The following is a 27427-nucleotide window of genomic DNA, read 5'->3' on the forward strand; positions in this document are numbered from 1 at the left end:
TGGTCACTGACTAGGAACTGTTCTAGATACCTTTCACATATTAACTCTACAATCACAAACAGCCCTCAACACTGAGGAAGGCACTGCTAATATGCATACTCTACAAACAAGCAAGCTGGGACCCTGAACAGTGAAGCTTTCCCAGGATGATACAACTAGTAAAAGCAGAGACAGGATTAAAACGCAGGCATTCTGACACTGGGGCACATACGTCTAACCACTATCACACCTGCCTCTACTAAGGAGGATATGTAAGTGTCCTACCCCTTCCGGTATCTCCTACAGTGAAAGGAGGTGCTAAACTTACTGTGCTGAATTCTTCCATCTTAATCTTGAGGAGTAAAGCCATGCCCCTCCAGACTGAGAGGAGGTGTAACGGAATGGGAAAAGGAATGTCTCATTCCCTATTTCAGTCACCGAAGAAAGGGATGGCTTCTAGCAAAAGAGCTGTACCTGAGGCCTTAACCTGACAAGGAGATGACCCCTGCGTCTCTCCCTCTGGGGCACACTCTCCTGGCTGGGGGTTTCCAGGAGAGCAGATATCTAGCTGTGGGCTGCAGGGAGAACAATGACCCCAGCCCAAAAATTCCACCACTGGCAGGGGGCTTGTGAGTTATACCCCATAAGGCAGTTACTTGGCAATGCTACCTTCTGTTTATTTTCCTTTAGCTATCCCAAGTTTTCTGGTAAAGTCCTATTTAAATGCCAGGCCGAGTTCCCAACACAACACAAGAAATTAAGGAAAGGCTGGAAAGTCATGCACCCAAACTTGGGCCACCACGGTTCAAGGAAAATAGTGCCCCCCGTAAAACTAGTATCTTGGTGATAGTACTAATTAGTGAGAAATTCCCCCCATAGGAAGGTAAAATTGGAGAAAGTCGGGAACACGCAGCCACCTTTTACCCACATGGAATATTTTTCTCCATTGTTAATGTTGAAGGATAAAAGTGTTAGTTTATTCAGAGATATAACGGCTTCCCTTTCAGAAGAGGAGGATGCTAAGAGGGGAGAGAGAATGGAGTGTGGAGGAAAGGATTAAGATTCAGGGGCTGTGCAGGGACCCCCACCCCAGACATCCAAGAGACTCTCTTGAGCCAGGCAATGATGCTCATATCTGGTTTGCTCACCACCTGCAAAGGAGAAAGGAAAAGAAGGCAGAGATAGAACGCACGTCTTGAAGAAGTCCTGGTATATCCGGTTGGGAGGGCAGGGTGTCAGAGGAGTGGCCCTCCTCCCAAGCCAAATCGAACCATCTCTCCCCAGAGGCTCCCATCTGATATTGGTTCTGGCTGGGGCTGCCTCTCTCTCTCTCGGTGCCTGCAGTGTAGACTTGAGCATGTTTGGTACTGAGAGGTGCTGTTTTTTCTGAGGCTGGAAGCAAGAGGAAGTTCCCGGGGCCTCAAGGGATTCTGTACTATTCTCTCCTGCCTCACTTTCTTTTTTATCTCTGGGATTAACATATTGCTATGCCATCTACACAGTTGTCAGCATGCCTGTCTTAGCTTTGTGACCTCATGCAGACCCACAGAACAGAAGAGCTGGAAGAAGCCCTGGAAAACATTCCCAACCAAGCATCTCAGATTCAGGCATGCCTCTCCCCAGGGAACAGGGCCATGTCTCAGCAGAAGCAGAACAGCTGGGGAGGGGCAAGAGCTGCACAAGATCCTTCTGAGCACATTTTCAAAAGTGGAACATTTTTAAGGTAGGACGTTGACATGATCGGTAAGTCTGTGAAAGAAAGATGCTACAGCAGTGCAAGAAGGACCCTGAGACAAGCAGAAAGGTTAAGTCCATGTGGGTGGTAGTTTTATATGCTGCTTCCCAGCCCAAGCATGGCACAGGCTCTGCTCTCCAAGCTTGGCCTCAAGAGGTAAGGCCCGAGTCAAGATTCTGCATCAAGAGTATACAAAGACACTCAGGGGACATCCTCACGATATATAAAATTGATCCAAAGATGTAGGGAGAACACCATTTTTATATTAAATAAAACACATACATACATCACGGAGTGACAGGAAGAATCTGCACGAGTTTATTATGTAAATGTGCACAAAGTGGGTGACTTTGGATTGTGCTCCTTATATTTGGAAGGGAGGGGTGGTGGGAGGGGCTCATGCACCTATACTCTTCTCTCCCCTTAAAGAACTTCAGTAGAAAATTCTAGAAAGTATCAAGTTACTTTTTTTTCCAGCTTTAGTGCAATATAACTGATGTATAGCATCGCGTAAGTTTAAGGTGTCATGCCATACACCAAATTTCTAATGGCTTCATTTTACAGATAAGAAAAATGAGACCCAGCAAAAGAAAAGAACAAAGCAGACTAGATCCCAAGGTCCTGAGCCCCATAATCAATGCTCTTCCCAGGAAATTATCACCCAATCTTAGCCCTCCCCCCGCCCGCCCCAAGAGGCCAGGAACCGTTTCCAACTTAACTTATCCTGCCCAGTGCCTGGGACAGCATATTACAAAAGGTCCATCCTTAATTAAACAATATTGAGTACAGCAATGCTTGGAGATTAAGCCAGTGTTCGGCAGATGCTGCAGCCTTGATCGCTCAGAGAAGGCCCTCCCTCCTCTGAGCACCCATGTATGCAGCACTGAGGGGAGTCTGGGACCCTGACCGGCACATCTACTCCAGCCATCACTAAGAAGGCAGATGTGCATGCAGAAGTCATCCTCTCCTTCAGGGGATGGTTCTGGGATGTTGATTCCACAAAAGGGACACTATGGTTCCAAGCTGAAAGATACCCACACATTCCAGCCCCACTGAAAGGCTAGAAGTGGCAAGAAGGAGGTCAAATGTCAGCAACAGAGGCACAGGCCTCCCTGAGCCACATGGGAAAACATCCCTGGAGAAATCTTCAATTTACAGGTGTTGCTGAAACCTAGAGGGATAAGAAAAGGGTTTGGATGCAGGAGGCTAGTTAGACTGTATGCAAAGAGACGAGGAAAGTCCTATGAGGGAGAACCCTGCCAGAGCGAAGGGCAGCAGGAAAGTGCAAGGAATTGTGTGGGACAAAGCAGGTCGAACCCAGCAACCCTCTGTTTCAGGAAACGGCAGTATGTGCAGTGGCTAAAACCAAGACCGCCAGAGAACATCTGTCCAGATGAGAATCGTAACTCTTCCATTTACCAGCTGTTTGACTTTAATAAGGGTCTGTTTCCTCTTCTGAAAGCAGCGACGACCACCGTGTACACACATTATGGGAGTAGAAGGAGAACTAAAAGAGTTAATATAAGCTCTTCAAAGCAGGCCAAATGATTGTGTGGTGTTTGGTCAGAGCCAGATCTCCCATATCTGAAGGCAAGTCTGCTTTTTCTTTAACCCTCTGGAAGCCCAGGTTATACCACAGGGTCCAGCAGGGAAACTGTCCAAAGCTCCCTAAAGACATTTCCTGAGAACAAAGTCTTCTCTGATGAGATGAGGAAGAGTCGCAGAAATTACTTTTGCAATTTGGAAATGAAGAAGACCAAGAAAGCGTCCAAAAGAAACTTTGCCTCCAGCTAATGAGCACACATACTTTCCAAGGACTTCCTGTTCCTGGAAATGTTGCCATCTGCAAAGACTCCTTGCACTTGAAAGGCTTTGACTTTGTGGTCACAGCACCAAGGCCATGGAGTCTACCAACACCTCACTTCCTCTCGGACTAGGAAGTTCCCGAGGAATTTGGGTAAGGTGGGAAACAAGGAAAATGTAGGAACAGGCGATCACAAAGGGAGCGTTGTGGGGTCGGCACTGACATCTTACTAGCTTCTCCCATCATGTGAAAGTGATTTCTGAGAAAAACTATTCCCTAATGAAAACTCTACAATACCACTTCCCTCATCACCTCTTCACTCTGACACAAACATGCACACACACACACAGACATGCACACAGGTGTGTACTACAGAAACACGTATCAGACAAAAATTTCCCATGATTGAGAGGAGGGCATTTATTCAATGGAAGTGAACCAGGTGGCTAGGGGAACAGAGAGATGGTGAGATGTGGCTGATGCACACCTCGGAGACAGCATCAGCAGGGCCCTTCCTCCCAGGCCCTTCCTCCCAGGGTGACTATATGACAAAGTCACCAGGCCTTTGGTGCTTCTTGGAACTTTATATGAGCCCAACTCTGTGGATCAAGGTCATCTCTGACTACTATAAAAAACGATCTTGTAGGTCAGGAAAAAAAAAATCCCAGAAATGAACATCTTGAAGAAATAATCTGAAAATTAGAATCAAGGAATAGCTAACCTTTCTAATAGGAAAAAAAAAAATTCATTTAAAAAAATGACACTTCACTGTCATCCATTTTTTTTCAAGTGTGTCTTTTTTAATCAAACATAAAAAGCACCTGTAAAACCGTAAGTTCTGCTAGTTCGGCCAACTTCACAACAAACAAAATCCAAGAGCTTCTTGTAACTTTAAGCAGAGTCGCGTACCAAGTGTCTTGAAATGTTCCAAGATCTCAGCCCCATGCTGGAGTTAAGAATGATGTATGAAGCAATATAAAAACATCATTTTCCATTTGGCACAGAGAACGTGGTATAAGCCTTTGGAGGTTAAACTAAACAGAGGAAAAGGGAACAGTACAAAGATCCAAACTTAGCTTCCCTATGCCCTCCTGCACACACATATAGCTCATGAAGGTGGTGCTCCTGAAGCCGTTGTGTTTGGGGGCCGCTGATTCCACTCTAGAATCAACTACATGGATCCCAATGAACTATGACAGACCAAAGACAATGACATTCTATAAAGGAACAATAGCAAAATTCAGGTTTTCTAAAGCATTCTGTGCTGCTCTCAAAAAAAGACTGGACAAGAATTTGGAGTGGACACATGGCATGGCCAGAGAGAAAGAGCTTGACCCTCTGATCCAGGTTCTAAGCCGCTTTCTACCACCTACCACACCTGGAGGACTTTGAGCAGGTCACCCAACCTCACTGAGCTTATTTCTTCAAGTTTTCAAGGGTCGGGCCTGGTTAGTACTTGGATGGGAGACTACCTGGGAATACTGAGTACTGTAGGCTTTAAAAAAAAAAAGTTTTCAAAGTGATTGGGAGGAAATGAAAGTCATAATTCAGGTGACAGACCTCTGTCACCTCTAAAGTGTTCCTACAGAGGTGTCTGTGTGATTATGAAGACAGTGATATAATAAGGCCACTCCTCACTCACCACAAAGATAATCATGCTGCATCATGTAAAACCTAGGACACCAGAGATATAGACCAGACCCAACCAGAACTGAGGTTCAAAACAAGCATGGGTCATGAACACACCCAGTCAAGTGTCATTCCCAACACCAGGACACCATTTTCCATCAACACCCAATGGTCATGCCTCTATGATACACTTGTGAGCCAAAAACACCCTAATAAAATACAATCACTGGGGCATTTCACCAGCTCCAGCCTTTGACCCATCAATCATAGGCACAATCATACCTCAATGCCTCATACTCATCTCCTATGGGCCCTGCCAGGGCCAAGACTGAAAGTTACCAAGGCAATCGAGCATGTGTTCTATATGATGGTCCTCTAGCTGCAATAGCTGATTGGTTGGAGACTAATATAAATAACTCACTCATATAATTCTGACAATTAAGTCCGGCAAAAGAGCAGGAGATGGCTGTGACATGTTCTGAGCAAAGAGCAGCAAAAGAGGCAGGTTTTTGAAAGGTAGGGAATGCTATGCAAGGAAATTAACTCCAGTGTGGTTCGCAGGGAATCAGGGGCTCTGGGCTCATTATTTCAATCTTGGCAGCTGTCAATCACTGCCAAAAGGCAGTTGAGTACTGCCCCAAAGCTTTCAGGAGCACTATGAATCAAGGCCCACAATTAGCCCTTCAATGTTGAGTTCATGAGTTACGAGCATTCTCCAGCTGGGAGGGCACAAGATCCTCCTGTACAGCATGTGCTCTGGGCATATAGAATGTGTGGACAAACAAATGCCCAGCCTGCCAGAGGTGACAGAAACACATCTATAATATTAGCTCAATTGGGTTTATGAGAAACAAGTGTACAGTTCAATACTGTTTATATGGTTCATAGGAGACTCTTGAGCAGTGACAGAGAATATAATTTCATCCTCTTCAGGGTTTCCAAAGTTGATGTAGGAAGCACAGTAATAATGCGTTATTAGGAGAGGGGCTGGGTGATTCTAGATCCACTCTCACCCCTCATTTTCAAAAAAATTTAAGCCATCCGATCAAGTTAAGAAATTTAGACTGCCCAGGAAGTGATTTTTTTCTCTTTGCATCATTCTCTAAGCAAGTAAGTTAACATCCCAGTCTGAAATTGTATAAAGATTGCACCCGTTAAATAAGGCATTTGGATGTGCAAAATCTAAGAAATGCCAGGAAACAGCAATACTAATTAATAATAATAAATTATTTTCTTTCCCCTTGACCTGAAAAATTTGCAAGGCCTTCTCAAGTTCCCCATCTCATCTGATCTTCACAACAAGCTTGTAAAGTGGGTATTCTTATTTGCCTTGTAAGGATAAGGAAAAGGCTCAGGAAGTAGTTTTCGTTTCTCCAGATTCCAGTTGATACTGGAATGTTTGTAATTCTGGTCTTTGAAAAATAAGAACGCAAAGGGCAGGACATGTCTCATGTAGAGGTAAGATAAGCTAAGCACCACATCTGCCCTACTGGGAGTAGACGGCTGTTTCATCAGATCCATGTAGAGGTACATGTAGAGATACATGTCTCATGTAGAGGAAGGATGAGCTAAGCACCACACCCCCCCAACCGGGAGTAGATGGCTATTTTATCAAATCCATTTGATCAAGACAGTGCTGGGGGAGGGGAACAATCAAGGCCCTGGAAGAAAGCAACTGAGAACTCTGACCCGTGGTTCGCTCACGTCAATGTAGAGCCAGGAGGTGCCTTGGATGACCAGTGTCTTACAGGTGAAGAGGTCAGGCTTCCAGCTGGTTCCAAAGAGATAGGTGCTTACAATAAAGTTATTATCGACCGTGTACCCTTTGGTCCACAGGCTTGCCTGTGCCAGTCAGGAATACTGCTGCATCTCAAGAGAGGCCTCAGTGGCAGTCCTGGAAATCCAAATACAATCTCTGCCCACCCAAGTGGAAGAGGGCAGAAGGTGCAAAATAAACCCAAGAAGCAAAGGCTTGGAAGAAAGCATCAAGCCAAACTTCTTAATAAAACCCCTGGCACAGACCCCACTTGCTGGGCCTCAGGGCCTCCCCTAAGAAATACGTTTTCTAATGAGTCTTTCTTTAAAGTGGTCGTGGTCCACCTATACACCTTCAGTGGCAAGCCATTGATCCAACTTCATCATAACACAGTGGTGTACATTTAGGGACCAATGCTACACTGGGAATGGAAGTGACTGACTTCTGGCCATTTGCTTGAAAAGGCCTGACGGGTCATCATTGCCTGAGAGCTTCAGCTCACGAAGGCTCGTCACCATCCACATGCCCTTGGTGAGCCTAGCCCCTGTCAACACTCAGGAGGTACCCTGACCACCCTCAACTGGTCCATAAGAGGTAGGGGTTTACTGGTGGTCTCTCTGGAAAAACCTAAGGCAGCAGGGCATATACTCAGGGCTGAGACTGGGATGGATGCACTGGTGCAGCTCTACCAGAGTTAAAATACTGAAATGCTCTTTACATGTTAATCGTAGCTTCTGCCTCAAACTCCTGTGTGTCCACCATCACCCTGACCCCTCCACTGAGACCCTAGGCCTCCCATGATCCAGGACCTCAAGAGTCAGTACCTGGTGCAGTAGGTAGATGCCGTTCCAGGACTGCACTGGTGTCCAGCCACCGCAATTGTAAAATAATGTGCATTTCCTCCCTGTCTGTGCCCAGCTGATGGTGCTGTAGCTTGAGCTACAGCGCCCCACTGGTGGGAAGGCTAAAGGACCTAGCTTTGCCGAGAACAAGCTGGGACCACACTATCTATTGTCCTCTACAGAGTGAGGAGTCACCCCCAGCTCTCCTCTTCAGCAAGGGGACGTATTTGGGGGAGGAACCATAGCTATATATGTATTGTCTCCAAACCTTTGAGTCTATTTAAATACCCACTTGTTTTTGAAGGGGTAAAAAGAAAAAAAAAAACAGAAGCAGCAGCTCTTGATTCCACTTCTGGAATTAAAAGTTTGGTTGGTATCACCCACTAGACATTTCACACAGTCTCTGGCCAAACACAGAGAAGCTGCTGCTCCCTCCACTGCTGTCCCAGCGGAATCAGCAAACAGTACTCAGGGCCCAAGAGTCATTTAGCTCGGTGTGTTCAAACTGCAGGTTACGACCCATGAGCAGGACACAGAATCAATTTAATAGCTCACAAATATTTCAGCTGAAGTAGAAAACAAAACAGTGTAGAAAACAAAAAGTATTGCATATAGAAAGGTGCTGCTGAACAAAACTTTAATTTATATGCATGGATGTGTATAGCAGGTTGAAAAAGAAAATGGATCTCTTAGTAGAGGTCTCCAGGGGGGGAAAAAAAGTTTGAAAGCCCCTGATCTAGCTAATTCCACCATATAACTGATGAGAAAACTGACACCAAAGAGGCAGAACCTGGGCAAAACTACTAGAGAGTATGGAGCATGAAGGTGATTTACAGACCGTGTAGCCTGAGGCTTTTACCTCTCTTCTAAGTGGCTCTGGCTCTGTATGCAGGCATCGGGTTTCTTAAGTAGCTGGCTCTTCAGCCCCCAAGTCCTGCATTCAAGTGTTCTCTAACATGGTTGTGACTTTCACCAGAAGACTGAACCTTAGCACCTGACCTCCTGACCCCGGCCTCGAGGCCTTTCAAGAGACACAATTGTCAGAACCTCCATTCCCACAGCCAGGCCGAGGTGGCACAGTTTGGGCCCAGCCTCCATCTCAAGTACCCTCCTCCCTCTGCCACCTACAAAGTCCCACCAGCATACCATGTGGCCACTGAGTCCAAGGGATCCTTCCTCAAGCTGAGCCTCCAGCAAGAAACTAGAGCCCTTTGGCCAGCATTCCTGTCTCCACAGGTGGCCCATCTCTGGGACCACTGGGAAAATGAAGCAAGCGTATGCTCTGTGAGAGCCTGGCACAAATGAAAGTCGCCTCCTGATAATATTTTACTCGATATAAAGCCCTATAACATAGGTGCACATGTTAATATCATGCACACCCGGAGCTATCACTTTTACCATGTATATTCTACTCTAAGCATCTCATATGTAATGTACTATTCAATCTCACCATCAGCTCGATAAATTAGGTGCTATTATCCTCATTTTGCAAGGAATGAATTTGCAAGAAAGGCTACATGACTTGCCCAAGATCACACAACAGGTGGCAGAACCAAGACTTGAACCCAGGCGGTCCGGCTTCAGAACCTGCCCTCATAACTATCTCTACTCTACTGCTTATGATTAGTTCCATTTTCAGGTACAGAAACAGGGCCCAGGAAAATTATATCGTTTTTGTCAACTCCACCCAGAGTACTCACAAGCTGGGGAGCAGGGATAGTCAAAATATTTAATGACAGGTAAGGCAAGGTCATGACCATCAGGATGGACACAAGGCAAGGCAGAAGATCACCCACAGTGTCAGACCTTGCGCTTTTAGAAGCTGTCTCATAGGGAGGTCCAGAGGCTTTCGGGGAAGCAACCAGAGTGATGGAGATATTCACAGAGGTTAGGATAATGGCTATTTTAATCAGAAGGGAAGTTTTTCCATATGTTATCAACTGTAACCACTACCAACAGCCCAGATAAAAAACAGCTAAAGCTCTTACTTGAACCTTTGAATCTTGGTTTAATTACAGGGTTGGGGATCTGAAAAGGCCCCTAGAGCATATATGACTCAATGCTCCCATCTTACGGATGAGGAAACCTAGGCTACTATGCAAAGCATCAGGCCCAAGATCATGAAGATAGTGACAGAGCCAAGATGAAAACCCAGGGGCCTAGATAGTGATTTGAGAGTTTGTCCATGGTGTTTGTATTTTCTTCATCCACACTGACTCTTCTCCATAAATATTTGTTGATACACAGAGCCTGATCCCAGCTTTTATGTCACACCCTGACAATCCCAAGGTCCTAAGAGAGATGTTCGGCTGCCCAGATTTCCACCAGCAACTGTGCCAGCTTCATGGGTATTCAGATTTTTTGAGTAAGCACCTAAATTTTGTGTGATTGATTTCGGCATCCATTGGAGGCAGCTTCTAAATTTAGCATTAACATCCGAGAAAGTCTGTTGCACAAATGTATACTTTCTCGGAAGATGTCAGAAACAGTAAAATTGACATACATAGAATGGTTTCTTCATACCTTAATAATATTGAACTGTAAGAATATAGGATCTCAAACTAACTAAACTTTAACCATAACACCTTTCAAAATTAACTACAGTAATCCAGGACTATCCAGAATTTTTTTTCTGTCCAGATTGTTTTTTAATGGAAATTCAAAAGTGTCCCTGTCCTTATTCTCATTTGCCAAAACAATTCCCTAGGCCCGACAGTTATCTCTAGACACCTGTCACTACTCAAACCAGAGCTTTAGTAATTGATCACTGGGGTACTAATCTGTACTTTATGTGATAAAACCACCTTGTAGGAGCTGAAGACTCCATTAATGTTAGCCACCTCCTCCACTGCCTACTCCAGTTAGTAGCTTATGCACACATCTCCCTGGTACTCTGCACATTCAGTTGTGCAGGAGGAGGGAGGGGGCCTTTCATTCAAGACATCTTAACCAAGTAAACACTGCAAAGCAATAATGTAGTGGGACTCACAGGTGACGTTTACATACAACCTTCAATCAACACGCCTTATCGTCCCTTGACAGAACAAATGGAAAAAAAATTACTCTTACGCCTTGAAATTTTCCATTCTTGATCTCCGCCCAAAGGTAACTTTTTTATTTTTAAACTGGAGCAAAATAAAAAAAAGTTCAACTATTTTTGATTCATGCCCGGGCTAAAGAAACACACTTTGTTCTTGTTAAAATGAGGTAACATTTTTTTTTAACACATAGATAGCTCAAACAGCTGAGCTTCAAAAGCCCAAGCATTCTTACTAGGTAGTGTTCACAGTGGCAGCATCTTCACTGTAATTGCAAAACCAAGAATGAATAGCCAGGATGAGAGGGAGCTGGAATTCCACTAAATACTTTGTCTCAAGTTCCACTAAGTACTTTAAAGAACTACATAGAATTCTGAAATTTTTAAGCTCGGTATTTGATGCTGATGCTTTTCCTCCTCTCTAATGATAAGGAAACCCAAGGGTCCTTCCTACCGGGAGAAGTGACTGCCTGTCTCCAGGTCCTGCTCACCTGCTCTCTGCTCATCCAGAAGTAGGGGTATATATCATACTATGTCTAACCAGCCCCAGTCACCCAAGTACCTCCCTGCTCCTTAATGAATCCCCTAGATTTCAGCTGTAAGATTCTCTTCTCCACTCTCTCGTCCTACCCAAACATACACCCTGACACACACTGCAGGCCCAGGTGAGAGTCCATAGTGATGGGATGGCATCTGTCCATCCTTCCACAGGATTGTTTGGCAGACAGACACACAGCAAGACCCCAGGCCCTAGCCCTGGCTCTGCCACTTATTAACTGCATGCCTGTGAGCAAGTTGCTTACCACTCTGCAAATCGGGGCACATCGCATCTGTCCTGCCTGCCCCGTCGTGTTGTCATGAGAATCAAGGGGAATCACAGATGTGAACGTGCTCTGTGTTCAGGCCTCGGTATAAACATGTATTCCTATTACTAGGCACATGGTGCAGCAGTGTGGTATGTTTCTTTAAGATAAAGTCCAAGAGATACTGGCAGTAAAAGAAAGTGGAAAACACCCTGCAGAAAACAAGGCACTCAGAACAGAGACTGGGAGCTATAGGACTCCAGCTAAGGGCAGTTTGCAGTGACAAGCAATCAGTGAAGGCTTCTTGGAAGAGGAAGCTTTAAACACGGCCTGGAGCAGCTCTTACCACACTGACCAATGGTGCTTTCATACATGGCCTTACCCTAAACTAAGTTTGTCAAAGGGACTTCTCTTGTATGTCTTGGTTTTCCCAGCCTCCTCCTAACACCAAGTTGCCTCATAATAGATGAGTGCTGAGTGAATAAAAGAATGAAGGGATCCCTGAATGAACGGGAACTTAGATACCCGATGGGGATGGGGGAACCCCAGATAAAAACAAGTATGTCATGAGAGCTTATTAGGGTACATTGTAGACCAGACTAGATGGAGTGAAATTCATGGGGGACAGTCAAGGAGGGGGAGGTTGGAAAGGCAAGCAGGGTCTGAGGGCAGAGGCCTTGACTTTGGGGTTGATGAGTTTAGGCCTCTGAGCACAGAGGGGAGTAAAGGGAGTTTAGAGTGACATCATGAAATCAGCATTTGGGGAGATTAGCCGGGCAGCTGCATACAGGACACCCTGGAGAAGGGAGTGAAGTGAACATGGCACAGCAGTCAGGAGGCAACTGCAATAATTCAGGCAGGTGGTGAGAGGATCAGGATGTCACTGCCTCCTGAGCCCAATCACGCTTCTGGCAGCACTGGTCTCTACAACAGTAGGACTCCATCAAGGGCCACGATTGGCAACTATCCTCATGAGACTGAACCTCAAGTATCCTCTAGTCCTCTAGCCCTACATCCAGCACCAGCCTACTGCAAGTGGTCACCTTCCCCCTCCTGCCTCCCTCTAAAGCAGAGCCAGTCGATTTTTAGACGACGACCCCCACAGCCCACTCTCCCTTAAAGGATATAAACAGGTGGAGGGAGCAGGGAGAAAGCTCTCACTGCTAAGCATATTTTCCCAGAGTGGGACCTTCTCATCAAATTTATAAGGTAATATGTTAATATGATAGTTAAGACTAGGATAAAAAAAAAAAAGTAGAGAAAAAAAATGCGAAAGAAAGGCCCAGTCGGTTCAACCCACATTAAAACAATGTCGAAAAGTAAATCCCGGTGGTTATAAGCTGGGGGCAGGAGAACTCTGATGGCAGATTGCCTTGATTTCAGTTCAGCCTTTGCGACTTACTAGCCTGTGACCCTGGGCAACTGGACTCTCTATGAATCAACTTCCACCCATGTGTAAAACGATGTTAATGATAGTTCCCACCCAACAGGGCAGTCATGAGAATTATATGAGTTGATGGGTACAGAACTTAGAACCCGGCTTGTGATTGACAAGTGGCCAGTAACCGGTAGCCATTAAGGGTCCTAAGCTAGAGGGTGTTCCCAGAAACACAGCTGTCTCTAAAACCTGGGGCTTAAGAGCCAGCCCCCTGCACCATGGCTGTCACACAGCAGGTGTGTAGATGTGAGCTCCCTACCCCCACAAAAATTCCAAGACAAAATGTGCCTCCCCACAGCCCTAAGTCTCTTATCAGAGGACACACAAAGAACAAGCTGATGTCCCCATTACAGACCTTCAGACATGGGAAGGCAGCCGCAGTGTCTCCACAAAATATTTTCTCTAAAATCTTTGTTTCTCTCTCTCTCTTCATTTCTCTTATTTTCACCTGTTGCACAGAGATTAGGCAGCAGAGACAGGTAAGTAAGACAATATTTTTTAAATAAAACAGCAAAAAAGGGCCTTGAAACTATTGCCAAGGAATATATCCCATGGGCTCTGGAGGCTTATTCAAATGGAGTCCCACAGACATGAAGTTGCAGCTCTCTGGGGAATGTCTCCATATCCTACCCTGCAGGAGGTTGGCTTCAGGTCTCCTTGGTCTCCAGGGGTCTTGCTCAAGGCAGCCACCTGAAAAGTCCCACAGCAGAAGCACTTCTCGCCATGCATGAATGCTGTGGGAAGCCTTTGAAAATAAAGTTTCCAATTACTGCTGGCATTTCTGGAGTGTCCTGCTGCTGGCTGCAGCTGTCCCATGGAAAGCCAGTGACGTCATATGCAGGCCTGACCATGCTGAGTTCCAAGGCTGGGCTAGGCCTATGTCACTGGGGAGGAGGACCCAGCCATTTCCTCCCTAAGCCCAGCACTGCTCAGGTTCCCTGCTTCCCCTCCTGGGTAGAATTCCATTGTCATGACTTGGACTCATACCAGGAAAGATCCAGAAGCTATTCCAAGGTCCAGGACTATCCTATCTGACGGCTTCTAAAATCTTACTATGTGCCACACATTGTCTTGGGTCCAGGCAAGCCCATATGAGACCTACCCCCAAAATTCTCACTGTACTCATTTCCAGTAATGAAAAAGAATGTTCTCGCATTCTTCTCCTAAAGAGAGAGAGAAAACAAGGAAGAGAAAAGAAGAAAGAAAAAAGGAGAGAAAGTAAATGAAAAAGAATGAGTGGGAAGAAAGTGGGAAAAAAAAAAGGAGAAAGTAGGGAAGGAAGAAGGAAGGAGGGAGAAAGGAAAGAAGAAGGTCTAGACCCAAGGCTATTTTTGCCATCTGAGCTCTCCTACCCAGGTACAGCCCGTCCTCCCTCCTCCTCACTGTTCAGGGAGCACGGGCCCTGGGACAGTCCTGGCAAGTCCTGGCCACTGGAAGAGCCAACCAAGAGGACAGGACACAGGATACCTGAGGAGCCATGTAACAGATTGGGTCTGAGCCCTAAAGTAGAGATCAAACTCAATGCAAAGGTCAGATTTCCTAAGGGTTGGGATTAGATTAATTAGGGATAGGATTTGCAGCCTGTGCCTGACCAAGATCCATATCTGTCACCATATTAACTACATTCAGGCCCCCTCAAAGTCAGAACCCCGCCATCCATCACCACCCTGGGATAGAAGGCCTGGCCAGAGCCTTGCTACCCGGGACTGACCCCTCTGGCTGGCGACCTGCCTTTCAACCATCCTGGCCCTCTCCTCGTAGGGCTACCAGGCTCTCCCAGTAGCTTCCAGATGAAGATGTATAACTCTTGAGCATACAGAAGTCCCTGAAGGAGCTACTGGCATTTATGTACACAGTCCCGTTATTCATCTGAAGAGCTAATTTAATCAAATGAGAAATTGCAGGACCCTTCCCAAGGGAGGAGGTGGAGGCTCTGTAGTCTCCAGAATCAAGAGAAGTGAAGGAAAAAGGAAAATGAAGACCCTTCAAATAAAAAGTAATTGACAGAGCAAACCTGTGGGATCAGATTAAACAAAAAGAAACTGAGAATCCAAGGGGTTAAGAAGAAGTAACCCAAGGTTACACAGCATTAAATGAAAGCCTGTCTGAGTCCCACATTTGTTTTCCTTCAAATACGTTATAATGCATTCGACCTTCCAAAATTGTGCAAACTAGGTTTTTTAATGTTGTCTTTGATGCACCCTTATTCAGAATTGCTATCTTAATGTTTCTAAGAAAAAGAACCTGTAAAAGTACATGCCCAATGCTGAAGATCATATTTTCAATATCAGGTATTTTATTTCTCATTTCTGGAAGTTCATTTTTCTTCAAATACCCATAGATTTCTTAAATTAGTATAGTGTTTTTTAGTCACTTTTTAAAAAATTTATTTTATTTTATTAGCATTTTCAATACATTATATATCCCATCGGTCTTATATCTAAAAACCTTTAGGGGGTCTGATTCTTTTATGTGTTGTTTCTGCTGACTTTCACTCATGGTGATTCGTTTCCTCATCTGTTTTGTCATTTGAGGGTAAAAGCTTGTGTCTGAGTGGCTGGGTTTTACCTACAGAAATCTTTCGATGCTTAAGCTATGAGTATGTCCTTCCACAGAGAATTTTCATTTGATTCTAACAGGCACTATGGGGTACTCCCACTCCAAAATGACACCAGATTAATTTCACACTTTGGGATTCCTGGGTCACGCAGGTGGTGTAAATTCAAACCTGAATCTGCATGAAGGCAGAGCCGTGACTACAAATTCTTACAGAAAATACTGTTACATCCTTCCTAATACCAAGTCAAAGTCAAAACAGGTAAGTTCCCTTGTCTGCTCCCTTTGCCCTCTGGCAGATGCTTGCTGGACCTCCTGTTCCCTAAGGGTATAGCCTCCCTAGAGGGGTTGACTTTATGTAGGAATCTCATTTCCAACTTCCCACATAGCAAGGGCCCAAGGTCTAGTCTCCCAGGCCTTAGTAAAAGCCATACTTTCAATCCTGGCTTAAAGTCTGATGTTGTCTTGGCCTAATTTCTTCGAGACATATCCAAGTATCTCTCAGGAACAGGATATGTGTCTTATTCTGTCCCCAAATGGAAGCTGGATGTGCCTTTCTCTAGTCTCAGGAGCCCAGAGTTCCCAGGGCCTTCTAAGGCATAAGTTTTAAAAACTTTGAAATTTTGAAGTCTTTACTGGGAAAGAAAAAAAGCAGTAGCCACACCAAGTTTTAATGACTTACAAGGCTAATAATAATAATGAAGAAAAGTGTATCCCAGTGTGAAGTCATCAGTTTCTACTGAGGGATATCTGAGACATTGTAAAGAAGGAAGATAAAAGAACAAAATAAAAGTGACACCTTTTCAGACTTACATGGGTGTGCGTGTGCACGCACATGCATGATGTGAGCCTTTGCTAAAGCTAGAAGTGAGTGCATGATTGGAAACTACCATTCGATTTTCTAAAGAAACCAGACCACGTGAAACACCTTATGTAGGTGCAGACCACTGTAGTTCCCATCACTCACTCCATCCTCACAAAAACCCTCTAAAGTTCATATTTTAACTGCTGAGAGTTGACTTTCTGATAAATGGTCCTCTGCACTTTCCATCTACCACTCTTTGCTCTCAAAAAACGGTCACTGATTAATCGATAACATGCTCACATGCACTTCGAATAAATCTATAGGTCCACAATCCCTTACCCAAATCCTGGGGCCGAATGTCTTAGCATTCTGACTATTTCAGATTTTAGAAAATTAATCAGGTGAATTTATGGGAGGTGGACCACACATCACAGTCACACACAACACCGTTTTTGCGATGACACATATGACTATGCTGACTGAGCTAGATGAATAAAGACCATAGACAGCCTCTCATCAGTTCAGGGCAGTTTTGTCCCCATTTGAACTATGAAAAAAAGCCTCAAAACTTTGGGGATTTCGGGATTGTGACTAAGGGGTTGTGGACCCAGATAAATGAGTCCGCTCTCAAAATACCTCACATTTAAATCCACCTGCCCAAAATCTTTGGGTCTCAGTCTCAAAATCCATGTTCTGGTTCTTGAAGGGACAGAAAAGAACAGTGACCAGGACAGGAAAGAAGCATTGGGATGGGCGACACCCAGAGAGCCTGGCCAGGCCTGGGAGCTTCAAGTTTGCAGGGCGCTCATGGAAGAAGGAAAAGTCTGGGCATAAAACCACAGAACTTGTTAGCAAATAGCCCCAAAAGGTTCTTGGCAAAGTCTCAGGTGCAATGGCAGGGTAGGGTCAGCACAGAGTAGGGGTGGCAATCACTGCAGCTGGATTCTAATCTCAGATTTTTGACAGAGATGTGTAACATGAGGCAAAGCTTCACCTTCTTCTTATGCAAAGTGAGAGAGCTGGGCTGCACCAGTTGTTTATAAATGGCGGGATTTAGCCCACTGGTTGATCATGAGACCTACTTAATCAATTATGAGCAATATTTTAGAATAAAATAGAATAGAATAGATCAAGTTGGCCTATGTGGTAAGAACAGCTATTATTTCATCAACTTTTGTTTCTAAGATATATGGAAATAGATAATAGATATAGACGCAGGTATATACATACACACATATATATACCTAATACAGTATATGCATATATGTATATATGAGAGTGTGTGTATATGTACATGTATAAATAGTATATAGATATAGACACACAATGTACAGTGTGTTTCTCACTATGGGATACAGTCTAAAAAAGTTCAAGTTTACTGTGATAATTTCCTGTGAATCTTTTCAGAACGAACATCCTGTGAATTATTTTTTTCTGGATTACATAATCCAGGCACTCTGTATTAAAGTAATCCTACACTGAAAATCCAAAAAAAAAAAAATTCCTTCTCTAAACCCTTTGTTTTCGAGATGTGTTGTAATTATTGTAACCTGACTTCGAATTTTGTCTCTGCTGCTCACTCAGATACCTGAACAGGTATCCAACCTGAGCCTCAGTTTACCCATTTGTGAAATGCAGAGGTTTACCACTGCAGACCCCTGAGGAGCAATGGTTCATGTAAAATGGGAGAAATGATGACACATAGCTCGTGGTGGGTCATGAGGATCCATAAGGTAATACTCAAAATAGTGCCTCTGAGCACATGGTAAGTGCCATGTAATTTAGTTTTTAAGATTAGATGATTAATTTCCACATCTGGTGATTCATGATGTTTTTGAATCCAGCATTTATGATGCCCATGCAGCCACCTTCTCATAGTTAGAACTAATGGCTACTTTCAGGAGCTTCGGGGCCCTGATCACTGCAGGACCTGGGTCTAGAGACCATAACCACCACCCTTTCTCCTGCCTTGTCCTAGCCTTTGGAAGGCTCAGCTCATCCCTCAATAAATTGTGACCAGAACTCTGTGTTTGTTACCCAGTTACCTGGGAGACGGGCAGTGGCATAGCAGAGAGATTACTTTGGGTAAATATTTCTCTTAACCTCATTCTTGCCACCACCAGTGCTCAGAGTGAGAGGGCCCAGCTTCCCAACGGCCTCACTAGTCTAATCCAAGGGATCCTGGGACAGGATCAGACTTCATCGTCTCTCTAATACAGAGCAAAGGACCCACTAAAGGCAACCCCCAGAATTAGGCACTGGAGGCAAAGGATGGGCAGCATAGAAGGAAGAGAATGACTTCACTGGGCTCTCAAGGAACTAGCAATCTCCTTCTCCAGAGCAGAGCTATTGCATCAAGCAGGGTATCGTCTTTACAGCACTTAGTACTTGGATCAGCCAGCAGCCACGTTACTATTCCACCCCTGAGGCCATAGTAGGTATCCAATCTGGCCTTCCCCAAGCACAGGAATCTCAGCTGCACCTTTCCTGACAGATGGAAGCCTGTCTCACTGTGTACTTTTCCAGGTCCCAGGGAGCTAAATGAAAAGGTTCCCAAGGCATTTTCGCATTGCTCACAGGCAAACAAGGAGTTATTCTACCCAATTCTACCCAATTTACAGCTGATAAAACTGAGGTATATTTCATCAGCCTAAACTAGGGATCCCCAACCCGTGGGCTGAGGACCAGTGAAGCAGACGGTGAGGTGCTGGCGAGCTAGCAAAGCTTCATCTGTAGTTGCAGCAGCTCCCCAGGGCTAGCATCACCGCCTCAGCTCCACCTCAGATCATCGAGCATTAGATTCTCATAGGAGCACTGGTGCCAAAAAGGTTGGGAACTGCTGGCCTAAAGCAGTGATTCTCAATCCTGGCTATACATAAGAATCACCTGGGGAGCTTCTGATGTTCCCAGTGTCCCTGCCATATCCAGATACTCTTTGCTGACCTAGGCATTTCCTTTGTTGATCTTCCTTCCCAAGTGACTCCAATGTGCAGCTGGGGCTGAGGACCTGTGCTCTCACCCCTGGTTATCAGTCTCACTAGCGCTTCAGAGCCACCTGGAAGGCTGGTTTAAACAGAGCCCTGGCCCCACCCCCAGAGGTCCCAAACACTGGCTCTGGGCCAGGGCCTGAGAATTCCCTTTTCTAACAAGTTCCCAGTTAAGGCAGACACTGCTGGTCCAAGGAAAGAACCAGTGCTCCCTATGGTTCCAGGAAGAAAAGCAGAACTCTGAGAACCAATGCTCAAGGCCCATGTACCAGCCTCAGTTTTCTCAGCTGTGGACTGGGAAGAGTAACTCCTGGCTTAAGAAGCACTGGCCTAGAACAGTGCTCCTCAGACTTCCATGCGCACACCTGGGGCTCAGTAGGTCTGTGGTGGGAACCATGCTGCTGTTCCTCTATCTATGCTTTGAGTAGCAAGACTTAGACTAGCATGCCTGACTTCTGGGTCCACATTCTTCCCCAACTTCTCACTTCAAATAGGCCAGGGCCAGGCAACTCACCCTTTCCCTAACAGAAATCTGCCTCCTTGACACTTTCATGCCCATGTCCTTGCCCTGAGGCACAGGATAAAATATGTTCCTTTCCCAGCAGAGCTCCCAGATATATTGTCCCTACCTCCACCCCTTGGCCTCCCTCCATGCAAAGCTAACAATTTCCATCCTTTCAACTCTTCTTCCTATGTCATGGCAAACACAACTCTCCACTAGGGACCTGCTTCCTCAGTGCCCCTAGGCACTGAGAACCCAGCTGAGGCACAAGGCAGAGACACAAGAAGCAAACAGCATTGTAAGAAAGGGTACCATGGGGCCCAAGAGGAGGGGCACGAACAGCTGGAAAGAGAGGACTGCAAAGGAACAAGACTCAGGCTCCCATCTTCAGGATGGGGAGTCTCAGCACCGCTGCCCTCTGCAGTCTAAGGTGCTGGCTCTCTTCTCTAGGTGAGATAATGACATCAGCCTGGAGATGCTGTGTGACCAAAGTCAAACAGGAAGATGTGAACAACAGCAACGTACATTGTTTAACAGTTACTGTGTGCCAGGCATTGTGTTAAGAGCTCTGTAGGTATTATCTCATTTAGTCATACCAAAACCCCAAGAAATGCTCATTAATTATGGTGCCCTATTTTACTGACAAAGAATGGAGACTTACAAGTGGAAAGTAACATGAAGTAATAGGACATAACAGAGATGAAATTTAACCCCAGGTTGAAAACCTACACTCTTAACTGCTACATAGTACTACCTCATCAAAGGCTGGGAGGGACCTAGACTGAGCGCTCTTCCAAAACCAAGGTTTCCATGCCAGATGGTCATTCCCAGGCAGGTTGTGTCTAGAGCTGTCTTCGTGCCATTTCATATGATAAATAACAAACGATTTCATTACACTTACGATACCAGGCTATTTTAAATGATACATACATATATACACATAAATTATCTATGTACAAACATATAATTAAATAATTATATATTGTGAAAATTCTGTATTATAATATATAAATCTATATACAAAATATATTTATACACATATACATTTAATCTTACATTCTTTTAGGGAGAAATCATTAAGACCTCCATTTTACAGATGAGAAAATTTTCCTTTTATCAGCTGTAAATTGGGTAGAGTTTGAATAACTGTCCCAGCGTCTCACAGGTAGGAAAAGCCAGCCTGGTTCCCAAGTCATGCTCTTGACCCCATTCCACTGTTCACGTTGGTTTCCTCTGATAAACTGTAACTTATGAGCACATTTCAAGGCTTCTAGGAGCTCGCTGTGCCCACACCGTGCCCATACTGTGCCCACACTACGCCCAAGCCAGTGGCTGAGTCCTTTGTAGATACATTGATAAATGCCTATTAATGACAAAACAGGTGCCTCTCACCCTATTTATAGCTCCCGGCATGGCCGGCTCACTATAATTAGCACAGCCTCCCTCAGGACTGGAGCTAAACTAAATCAGGAGGATTAGAGGCCAGCAGCTTCAAAGAGTGCCTCTGGACACCTAGCAAAGAGCAGTGGTGACATACAGGAGAAGTCCCAGCCAGTGACCTCTCTCTTGGGTGGTGCATTGATCCAAAGAGTTTCCCAATGGCCTCTACTGGCCAATTCCTGGGACTGATTTCTCCTGGCATCTCCCAGTAAAAACAAAAGAAGAAGAGTGATCCTTTAGCCTGAGGGTTAAGTGACCAGAATTCTGGTCCTGGCTCTGCCTCTGATTAGCACTGTGACCAAGGGACTCAACTGCTTGCACCTCAGTCTTGCCCCCTGAAATGAAGAGGTCAGACAGGTCCATTGCTGAAGGGCCTCCCAGCCACTTTATAGATCTCAAAAGGGGAGGGCTGGTTAAGTCCTGTGATGGAGATAACACCAGAGGGCTCTAGAGATGGGCCTAAGGGTAGGTACAGCCCACCCAGGAGGGAGGGCTCTGAGTTTTAGAGCCTGGTGTGACTTCTCAGGCAGCTAGTGCTGTGGGCCTGAGGAGAAGAGAAACACTGCCTCTCACCACTTCCTCCCGGCTGAGGAGGAAATGGAAGAGATGCCTTTAGAAGAGATCTCATCTCCCCCTTTCTCTCCACAGCTTCTGGCTGCCCAGTGTTCTGCCTCATTCAGGACTTTAAATGTTACCTCCTCAGAGGTCTGCCTGGCTTCCTTATCTAGACGACCCACTCCTCCGTTATTCACCTACCCTCTTTGCAAAGCACTAATGAAGACTGGAAACCCTCATAGATGCGTTCATATATGCATTAAGTGACTCTCACTGGAATGTAAACCCCACAGAGACAGAGCCCAAGTCTGTTGTTTTCACCTCTCAAGTATATGTACCAGCCACTCGATACACATCTGCTGATCGGAACCATTTCTGCCCCAGGTCTTGTTTCTCTTGTGCTGGTCTCCTGGCTCCCAAGCTCTCAGAGCCTCTGGGCTTCTCATTTTTTCTATTCAAACAGTGAGTCTCAAAGCACAGAGCCACTAAACCAGAGAGGCAGGTCGGAGACGCCTCCTGATGGAGGTGATTTCTGCAGGGATGAGTCAGTGATGTCTAGCCAAAGAGAAAAGGATGGAAAGATGAGAGAGGGCAAAGCACAGAGGTGGAAACAGCCCATGAAGATCAAATTGGTTGGGAGTTCCTAAGAGCATAAAAAGCAAAACAAAGCCAGGTAGGGGTGGGAAAGCAGGCAGGCCACAGTGACAAAGCGCCTTAGATGCCCTGCCAGAAAGCAAGAATTTTAGCCTACAGCTCTGTAAAGATCTGCACAATTGCTCAACTCTACCACTGTAATGTGAAAGCAGCCATAGAAGATATGTAAATGAATGCGCATGGCTGTGTTCCAATAAACTTTAATTATGGACACTGAAATCTGAATTTCTCCTAATTTTCATATGTCAGAAAATATTATTCTTTTGGTTTTTTCCAACCACTGAAAGATGTATAAACCATTCTGAGCTAATCGACCATACAGATAAAAGTGGCCGGCCAACCTCTGTTACAGGCAATTAAAAGGTTTTAATTAAGGAAATGACCAGGTCCAGGTGACATTCTCAAGGTCCAAGTGACTTTCTCAACTTCTCTGGTGGTTGCTGGAGGATGGACCAATTAGGATGTTATTCCAAAGGCCAGGAGATCCTTCAGAAGGCCTTTGGGATAGTTTAGGTGAAAGACAGAAGAGACCCCAGCAAAGGAAATGGACACAGAGGCACCCCTGGAAAGTGGTTTTCATTCTAACCCACTGGGGCAATGAGGCAAGTATCCCAGGGTCTTTCTTACCAAAATTATGAGCCACTGCTTTCTATGAATAGCTATTAGATCAAACGCAAACAAGCATACGGAGTTTGAATTTGGATAACAGCCCTTCATCTCAACAAAGTAAATCTACACTGATCGCTTTACCTCTCCACATATACCTAGCTAAATGTTCCACAAAATGCTGGGTTTCAAAAAAAAAAAAAAAAAAGCCTGATGTCTATAATGTTACTGTGCTTATGTAAGAAAATGTCCTTATTTTCCAGAGAGGCATGGTAAAATTCTTAGGGGTGAAATTCTGTGATGTTAGGCATGGACTTTAATGTATTTCAGCAAATAAAAAATGAATGCGGTAGAAACTGCAGCCGTCTCTGCTAGCCCTCCTCCAGTCCATGGCCTGAGGAATGCGGGGCATGGCCTGTGCACATGCGAGCACATGAGAAGCCTCCTGTTCCTCCAGTCCAGAGGCACCTGTGCTTTGCAAAAGAGGTGAAAGTCCCAAGCCACAAATAGATGAGGGCAGAGAACAAAATCTAGAACAATTCCTTAAACTGAGCTATTACTCATGGTTCTTTCACCTTTTACAGTCCCTTTGCCAATGACCCAAAAGAGGCTGTAAAATTCTGACACTGCACTTATCAAAACTAACATTTATCAAGCCGTTACATCATGCACCTAATGTTTTCATGCATCATCATCTTTTTTAAACTTCACAACAAGCCTGTGAGGGATATACTACAATTATGTCCATTCTGCAGGTGAGGAAACTGAGGCTTAGAGTACAACATGCGCAGTCACACGGTCACAAGGCCCCTGCTTGGTTTAATGCTCTGCTATCACCATCTTAAAATTCTTAATAAGATTCAAACGAGGGGCATTGCATTTTCACTTGGCACTGGCCCCTACAAGTTAGGTAGCTCGTCCTACGCAGAGTAAAGTGACTCAGGTCACATGGTTCGCTAGTAAACCCTAGCCATCAAACTCCAGCACCTGCCTGTCCAGCCACGGCACAGCTAAAAATTACATTTGCGAAATGCCTGCTTGATTCTAGGCTCCTAAAAGGCAAAGCTAGGACAGACGCCAGGACCTGTTTGATACCCAAGTCTGAACTTTTAACCCAGGCAGGACAAAGAGTCGGTGACTTAGGCCAATCAGCCCCTGATCCCAATTTGCCTCTTCCCATCACTCTTTCTCTCCTTGGAAAACAGGCATTCCTCCTCACCTGGGTGCCCCCATTTACTCCATTGCAACCCTGGGCTGGTGACTGGGATGCTGCATAGGAGCTGCCTGGGGGCTGCCCAGTGGCTAGCCTCAGAAAGGCTACCCTCCCCTATCTAGCACTGTTCTCTGGCTCTGACTCCAGATGCACATACCCCTCAACAGGTGAAGGGAGGACTTCAAAGAGCACCTGAGTTGTAGAAGGGTGGGAGAGAGCCAGGACAGAGGCCAGATCTGCAAGCTGACATCAGTTTCCTATATCCAGGCAAGAAAGCCTATCATAAAAAAAGTAAAACCTCTTTTTTAAAATTCAGCAAACCAGGAGACATGCCCTCAGGATATAGCTCTGAGGTTCCACTTCTCAAATTTTCTGAGGGATGAGAAGATTGGCAATTTCTCCAGCAAGATCAAATGCAACTCAACCCAGCCCCACCTGGGCAAAAGTGGATCCATCCCAAGATCGTTGATGCCATCACTGCCACTCAGCCCGGCATGCAGCTCTGGAGCTGGTTGGCCTGGGCCTGAATCCCTGACCCTGACACTTACTGTCTGATTGGCCTTAGCAGGTTACTTAATGTCCTTCTTCAGCTTCCTCCTCTATAAAACAAAACAATGCCTGCCATACGTAGTTTTTATGAGGCATCGTGTTAAAATAAGTCAAACAGGAGCTTAACAACTGCTAGCAATTAGTATTGACACCATCATCTTCCAGCTGGAAATGCTCACTCACTAGAAAGCAACCTCTGCTTTGCCAGCCCTAAATCTCTCCCCTCTTGTATCCCTAAAACAAACAAGTGCTATTGCCCTCTCTTGACCAACTGCAAGGAATTGCCTGCCCCCGCCAGGATGCTCACAAGAGCAGCTCACAGAGCCATGCCCCTTTGCGGGGGGGAGGGGCTTCTTAACCTGAGCAGTTGAGACCTTGGCAGACACCCAGGTGTTTGGTTCCATATTAGCTTTCAGATAAAACTTTCAGCCGACTTTATTTAATAGACATATGTCTGCTTAGCTATGGGCATGGCCCCAAAGCATGGGGCAAGCAGCCAGCCAGGGAGGCCCCACTTCCTGCATGATTTGTCTTCCTCAATGACTGGCTACCAGCCCCAGCTGCCAATTTGCAGGGCAAAGTTGACTCTGGTGAGGTGAGATAATTCCAGCATTTCCGTCCCCTCCTACTTCAGTCAGCAGCACTGTGGGCCTTCAACCATCTTTTGGCTACAAACATCATTCACGGGTCCAGGATTATCATGGTTAATAGGTACCTCTGTGCCAAACACATAAGCAAGGCTGTTCTTGCTGATCACTGACCACTCTGTTTCCTCCTTCACGTGTCATTCATGCTTTATAATATTTTATCAAGGTCCTGATTGGGTGACACAATTTGTTGATTTCTTCAGTTGCCTAGCTCAGTTACAAAAACCCAAAGAGCAGAACTTGGGTACCCTGCCAGTTAGCAACACAGGGTCAGAGAAACACTATCATTCCACAGTGCTGGTTCTTCTATAACCCCCAACTGCCTTGGGCTAGGCCTTGGTCTCCACCACCCATCTAGTCTTCCCCCAGCAACAAACACAGGTCTCCGTTCACACTGTCGACCATTACCCAACATGCAGATATTGGATTGACCCTTACTGGTTTCTCAAGCCACAGAAGATGGTACATTTAAGTTGTTCAATAAATGTTTTAAGCAAGGAAATGCTCCTTGGAATCCAGGCCATGGGTCATCCAGTCCCAGACTCTACCGCTGGATGAGGCAGAGTTGGGAGAGGGCCTGGCCTTTGGAGCCCATGGCCATCTGATATCACCTCAGAGGTTGGAGATCCAATGCAATCCTTCAGACTCTGAGACGTTCCAGAGAAACCAGCTCTCCCCAGTACTTACGGCCCACCACAGCATGGCCTCCACCTTCCTCTGCCCCAGCATCACCTCCAGCTCCCTATATGCACTGCACAGTCCTGCCCTAGAAACATCAGGATCCCTCATTCCCTGCATGGTCCCCTCACTTACCCACTCCTGTCCTTTGCTTGTGTTCTTCTCTCACCCAGAAATGCTCTCCCTAACTTTCTCCAAGCTGTTCCCCAAAAGATATGATCACTCCTTCCTTGGAATCTCCACAGCAAATCTTTTGTACTCAGCATACATTTAGTGACCTCAGACTATATGGCAGACCGTTTGCTGGATGACAGGGGACCAAGAGGAATGAAACGAGTCTCTGATCTCAAGCTGCTCACACTTTACTGAGAAAGGTGAGCAGAGAAATGAATCATTGCAACTCAGGGTGAGAAAAGGCTGTGCCTGGGGCCACAGCCAAGAGCACATGCTCAGGGTCTATCAGGCATGAGTCTCCTCTTCATGACAAACTAGCCATGTAAACTTAAGCAAGTCACTTAACTGCTAGCATCTCAGTTTCCTCTGCTAGAATTTGAGAAGAATCATGGTTCTTACTATGAGTCGCTGTCATGATTAAATGAATTAACGCAATTAAAGATGAAATTTATCATATTCAATCATTTCTGTATGAAGTGAAGAAGATAAGTACAAGGAATATTACTTGGTTTTGTACTGAGCTCTTATCTGATTCCTTTCACTAGAATGCAGCTCTGTGTACATATCAGGCTCTCAAAAATAGTCATTAACCTACCTTGAACATTCTCTATACATTATTACTTTTCTCTGTTCCCTTTACCCCTTCTTCCTCTGTTTATAAAATATATAGTCTTCAGGAATGAGCTCAGATGCCACCTCTATAAGCCGACTTACATGCTTTGTGAGACCTCAGATGAACAGCTTTCCTGCCATTTTTGGATTTCTGGCACCCAAGAATACAGATCCACATCACCTTTAGTTAGACCCTTCTATGTAAGTGTACCGTACGCCCTCACAGACACAGTCCTTGAGGACAAAGACTGAGTTCACTCATGCTTTCAATTCTTTCAGTGCCAAGTGTCTAGTGATAGAATGATTACAGACATGCTATTTAAATGGGGGAACACATCAAAACTCCTCTATGAAACTTCTTTCTCATACGCACATGAGCCAGAATAGCCTTCTAGAACTTCATTTTATCAAAAATAGAAGGCAATC

General features: G+C 45.3%; 1 protein-coding gene across 17 annotated transcripts in view; it reads right to left on the bottom strand.

The window, feature by feature from the left end:
* Positions 1-27427, bottom strand: part of KCNMA1 (potassium calcium-activated channel subfamily M alpha 1) — a 686119-nt gene that overhangs the window by 609813 nt on the left and 48879 nt on the right. The gene's annotated exons all lie outside the window — the stretch shown is intronic.

The sequence above is a fragment of the Pteropus medius genome, unplaced genomic scaffold (genome assembly GCF_902729225.1).
Source record: "Pteropus medius unplaced genomic scaffold, Ma_sr-lr_union100, whole genome shotgun sequence".
NCBI lineage: Eukaryota > Metazoa > Chordata > Mammalia > Chiroptera > Pteropodidae > Pteropus > Pteropus medius.